The sequence below is a fragment of the Triticum aestivum genome, chromosome 5A, assembly GCF_018294505.1.
Source record: "Triticum aestivum cultivar Chinese Spring chromosome 5A, IWGSC CS RefSeq v2.1, whole genome shotgun sequence".
NCBI lineage: Eukaryota > Viridiplantae > Streptophyta > Magnoliopsida > Poales > Poaceae > Triticum > Triticum aestivum.
In genome coordinates, this window is record NC_057806.1 from 16361809 (window position 1) to 16367808 (window position 6000).

Below are 6000 nucleotides of genomic sequence, written 5' to 3' on the forward strand. Positions count from 1 at the left end.
CGTCTTCAACTCTCTTTATACTTGGTGCATATAATATTTCACAAAGTTTCTCTATAAACAAATTTCACAACATTTTTGACATGGTCCGGTGATTTCTTAGCAGGAGATATTCAATAAATTATCAGGCCTAAAAACCATTTAATATTATTTGTTGGATAAACCTCAAAGGCCCATTGTTATAGATATACGACATTTTAAAGAACATTTTTTTCTACTTCCAACATGTTTTATATGAATTACAAATTTACAAGACACATTTGTACCACAACTGCAGAGAGGCAGAGAGCTAGTGAGCAAATTTCTACTCCCATATTAAGATGGAACGCACGCTTATGTGCTTGAACGTTACTACAACAGACTTGGCAATACATTAATTAAAGGCTACCGTCCTTTCAGGGGTGAGTTACTCACTTCTTCCAAGTATAGAGCAACCGTAGTTATCTATTTGTAAGGGCATCTCCAACAGCTGTAAGATAGGTATTGGTAAATTTGCCACCTAGGACAAAGTGATGATGTGACATGTAATAAATGTGGAGAGAGAGCAAAGTTGTATGTAGAATAACCAACGACCTTTGCACAAGCTCCAAGGTGAAATAGAGAGCAATCACATTTATTTTCTTATCATATATTGAATACCTTAGATACAATCCATTGGAGTAGTTGTATGATAGCTTGTTGGTTGATGAAATGGACATTTTACCAACAAGACTAACATACAATCTATTGAAGATGCCCTAAACGTTACAAAGTTCCTTCTTTTGCCGGAATTAATGCTTGGACGTTACAAACTTATCTTCTTCCAAGTATAGAACAATGAATTAATTAGTCCTTATCTACTTGTGAACGTTATTAGCAATGAATTAATTGGTGCCATATATTGGAGGGAGCATTCAAACCGCATGACGTTGCACATTTACATAGATACCTACAAATTATCTATATTTGGCAATCCAGGATCGAGCTACAATTAGCCTATAAATACCGTCAGATAGGCCTCCAGTCCACATCGGTCACTGCATACACACACACCACCACCACCATCATCAATAACAACCGCATGGCGTCTTCACTCTTCATCATTGCCATCCTCCTCACCGTCGCCGCAACCGACGCGGCCACCATCACGGTCGTGAACAAGTGCTCCTACACGGTGTGGCCAGCTGCTATCCCGGTGGGAGGCGGGACCAAGCTCGAACCGGGCCAGATGTCCACAATCCACCCGCCCGCCGGCACAAATTCTGGCAGGATCTGGGCGCGTACGGGCTGCAAATTCGACGCCAGTGGCAAGGGGTCCTGTACCACGGGAGACTGCGGCGGCGTGCTAGCCTGCCGTGTCGGCGTGAAGCCACCCGCCTCGCTCGCCGAGTACACTCTGGGGACAGGCAGCAATGCTGACTTCTACGACATCTCCCTCGTCGACGGATTCAACGTGCCGATGAGCTTTCGGCCCCGTCGGCGGCAGCTGCCGCGCGGTTAGCTGGGCCGCGGACATCAATGCAAAGTGCCCGTCGGAGCTGAAGGTGAACGGGGGCTGCATGAGTGCCTGCGGCAAGTTCGGCACCCCACAATACTGCTGCCCGGCGCCAAGTACGCCGGCGACCTGCGGGCCGACGAGCTACTCGCGTTTCTTCAAGGGGCTCTGCCCAGACGCCTACAGCTACGCCTACGACGACAAGAGCAGCACATTCACCTGCGCCGCCGGAACAAACTACCAAGTCACCTTCTGCCCGTAGATCCGCGCCATCATCATGGATATTCATGCATGCTAGGAACTGAATTTGGTTTGATGAATAAATATGTACTGGAAGTCTGGAACTAGAATTGGAATGAATGAATGAATGAATGAAGTAGTTTCCCAAAAAAGTCTTGCCAAATAATTCATAAAACTGAAGCAAATTTCTTCAACGATGTACCACCTCCTCGGGGGCTGACTGCATCCGCACCGATAATGGCCCACGCGACTGCCAGCAAGGAAACTCCGGGTCGACCACGAGAGCCCGATTCCTCAGCAAGCTGCATGACAGCCCGGTGGAGCCCAGTTCCAGACATGGCGCCTCTCAAACTGGTTGTCGCCGCCGAGTCGACGATGAGAATGCGGGCCGGGCATCGTCGATGTCGAGAACAAATTCTTATGAAAACAAATTCCTATGCAATAATTATCATTTTATTATGCTACTCATATTTAATAAACTTTTGCAACTATATAGTAGATGGGCAAATATGAAAAACTCTCTAGGACGCAGAGACATCACACACGTCATGTCCAGATAGTTCTCAACGAAGAAGACCCACCTGGAGAACTATAAAAAAAATTGCAAGCACATATTATGCACTACTTATATTCAGTAAAGAATTATGACTATAGACATGCATTTTCAGTTTAAATTAACATAGCATTGATCCAACCATTCGTCTACTACACAACCGAATATCATCCAAATGTATTTGCAACCAATATTCATCCAACTATCATCCAACCATTGATCCAACCATTCGTCTACTATACAACCAAATATCATCCAAATGTATTTGCAACCAAATATCATCCAAATGTATTTGCAACCAAATATCATCCAACTTATATTCAGTAAATGTGTGTGTGTGTGTGTGTGTGTGTGTGTGTGTGTGTGTGTGTGTGTGCACCGGCGGTGAGCTAGGTCTTGCAGTGGCACCGGCAGGGCTCCTACGCCGAAGATGGACGGGGTGGCGGCTCTCGGGCGTCTAGGGGGCATCTAGTGGTGGCTAGTTGGGGGATGGGATCGGCCTTGCCCGAATTTAGGCCGAGGATCGTGACGGCCATGGCGGCAATGGCGGATGGGGAGGGGGCTTCGAGGGAGGAGAGGGACGAGAGGCGCTCACAACGGGCTCGCCGAGGTCGAGGCGATGCTCTCAACGGGCTCGAGGAGGGGCCGGAGCGAGCGGGACGGCGTCGGCGATCTCCGGCGATTGGAGGTTGAAGACGAGAGGCCTGGCGGCACGGTGGTCGATCTGTTTCGGGCGGTGGCTGGCCCCCGGACAACAGTTATATACGTGGGACATTTAGTCCCGGTTCCAGCCATGCACAGGGACTAAAGGTACCTTTAGTCCCGGTGCGTGCCTGGAACCGGGACTAAATGTGTTTTACAGCGGCCCAAAATACGCGCGGGAGGAGGACCTTTAGTCCTGGTGCGTGGTGGCAACCGGGACTAAAGGTGTTTTTACTTTTTTTTTTGCTTTTTTTACTTTTGTTTCTACTTAATTCTAAAATGATCATAACTAGAGTTTTATAGTTGGATAAATTTTATTTAATTCTAAGTTAATATTGTTTTGATCATAACTAGAGTTTTATGAAATCTTTTTAGTTGATTCTTGATGTCTACTATACAACCTTCTTCTTGTAGACGTTGTTGGGCCTCCAAGTGCAGAGGTTTGTAGGACAGTAGCAAATTTCCCTTAAGTGGATGACCTAAGGTTTATCAATCCGTGGGAGGCGTAGGATGAAGATGGTCTCTCTCAAGCAACCCTGCAACCAAATAACAAAGAATCTCTTGTGTCCCCAACACACCCAATACAATTGTAAATTGTATAGGTGCACTAGTTCGGCGAAAAGATGGTGATACAAGTGCAATATGGATGGTAGATATAGGATTTTGTAATCTGAAAATATAAAAACAGCAAGGTAACTATTGATAAAAGTGAGCCTAAACGGTATTGCAATGCTAGGAAACAAGGCCCAGGGTTCATACTTTCACTAATGCAAGTTCTCTCAACAATAATAACATAATTTGATCATATAACTATCCCTCAACATGCAACAAAGAGTCACTCGAAAGTCACTAATAGCGGAGAACAAACGAAGATATTATGGTAGGGTACGAAACCACCTCAAAGCTATTCTTTCTAATCAATCCGTTGGGCTATTCCTATAAGTGTTTAAACATCTCTAGAGTTCGTACTAGAATAACACCTTAAGACACAAATCAACCAAAACCATAATGTCACCTAGATACTCCAATGTCATCTCAAGTATCCGTGGGTATGATTATACGATATGCATCACACAATCTCAGATTCATCTATTCAACCAACACATAGAACCTCAAAGAGTGCCCCAAAGTTTCTATCAGAGAATCACGACGAAAATGTGTGCCAACCCCTATGCATAGGTTCATGGGCGGAACCCGCAAGTTGATCACCAAAACATACATCAAGTGAATCACGTGATATCCCATTGTCACCACAGATACGCACGGCAAGACATACATCAAGTGTTCTCAAATCTTTAAAGACTCAATCCGATAAGATTACTTCAAAGGAAAAACTCAATCCATTACAAGAGAGTAGAGGAGGAGAAGAAACATAAGATCCAACTATAATAGCAATACTCGCGATACATCAAGATCGTGCCAAATCAAGAACACGAGAGAGAGATCAAACACATAGCTACTGGTACATACCCTCAGCCCTGAGGGTGAACTACTCCCTCCTCGTCATGGAGAGCGTCGGGATGATGAAGATGGCCACCGGTGAGGGTTCCCCCCTCCGGCAGGGTGCCGGAACAGTGTCCCGATTGACTTTTGGTGCCTACAGAGGCTTGCGGCGGCGGAACTCCCGATCTATTCTGCTCCTCGGAAGTTTTAGTGTATGTGGGTATAAATGGGTGAAAGAAGTATGTCGGTGGACCTCCGGGCTGTCCACGAGGTAGGGAGGCGCGCCCTAGGGGGGTGGGCGCGCCCCCACCCTCGTGGGCAACCCGGGACTCCCCTGGTGAAACTCCGGTACTTCATGGGCTTCTTCTGGTCCAAAAATAGGTTCCGTGGAGTTTCAGGTCAATTGGACTCTGTTTGATATTCATTTTCTTCGAAACACTGAAATAGGCAAAAAACATCAATTCTGGGCTGGGCCGCCGGTTAATAGGCTAGTCTCAAAAATAATATAAAAGTGGATAATAAAGCCCAATATTGTCCAAAACATTAGATAATATAGCATGGAGCAATCAAAAATTATAGATACGTTGGAGACGTATCAAGCAACCCCAAGCTTAATTCCTCCTCGTCCTCGAGTAGGTAAATGATAAAAAAGATAATTTTTGATGTGGAATGCTAGTTGGCATAATTTCATTGTAATTCTTATTAATTGTGGTATGAATATTCAGATCCGAAAGATTCAAGATAATAGTTCATATTGACATAAAAATAATAACACTTCAAGCATACTAACTAAGCAATTATGTCTTCTCGAAATAACATGGCCAAAGAAAGTTCATCCCTAGAAAATCATATAGTTTAGTCATGCTCCATTTCCGTCACACAAGAATGCTCTCATCATGCACAACCCCTATGACAAGCCAAGCAATTGTTCCATACTTTAGTAATCTCAAACTTTACAAACCTTTGCGCAATACATGAGCGTGAGCCATGGATATAACACTATGGGTGGAATAGAATATGATGATGGGGGTTATGCGGAGAAGAAAAAAAAGGAGAAGATCTCACATCAACGAGGCTAATCAATAGACTATGGAGATGCCCATCGATTGATGTTAATGCAAGAAGTAGGGATTGCCATGCAACGGATGCACTAGAGTTATAAATGTATGAAAGCTCAACAAAAGAAACTAAGTGGGTGTGCATCCAACTTGCTTGCTCATACGTCTCCACGTATCTATAATTTTTGATTGCTCCATGCTATATTATCTACTGTTTTGGGCAACATTGGGCTTTATTTTCCACTTTTATATTACTTTTGGGACTAACCTATTAACCGGAGGCCCAGCCCAGATTTGCTGTTTTTTTTGCCTATTTCAGTGTTTCGAAGAAAAGGAATATCAAACGAAGTCGAAACGGAACAAAATCAACTAGAGAAGTTATTTTTTGAAGAAAGCTACCGGATAGACTTGGACCCCACGTCAGGAGCAAAGGGAGGTGCTCACGAGGGTGGGGGGCGCGCCCACCCCCCTAAGGCACGCCCCCTTGCCTCGTGGGGCCCTTGAAGCTCCACCGACGTACTTCCTGCACCCAT

General features: G+C 44.9%; 1 pseudogene; it reads left to right on the forward strand.

Annotated features, from left to right (window-relative positions):
• Window positions 1-1022: 1022 nt before the first annotated feature.
• LOC123106361 (protein P21-like) lies at window positions 1023-1793 on the forward strand (annotated as a pseudogene).
• The last annotated feature ends 4207 nt before the right edge of the window (window positions 1794-6000 follow it).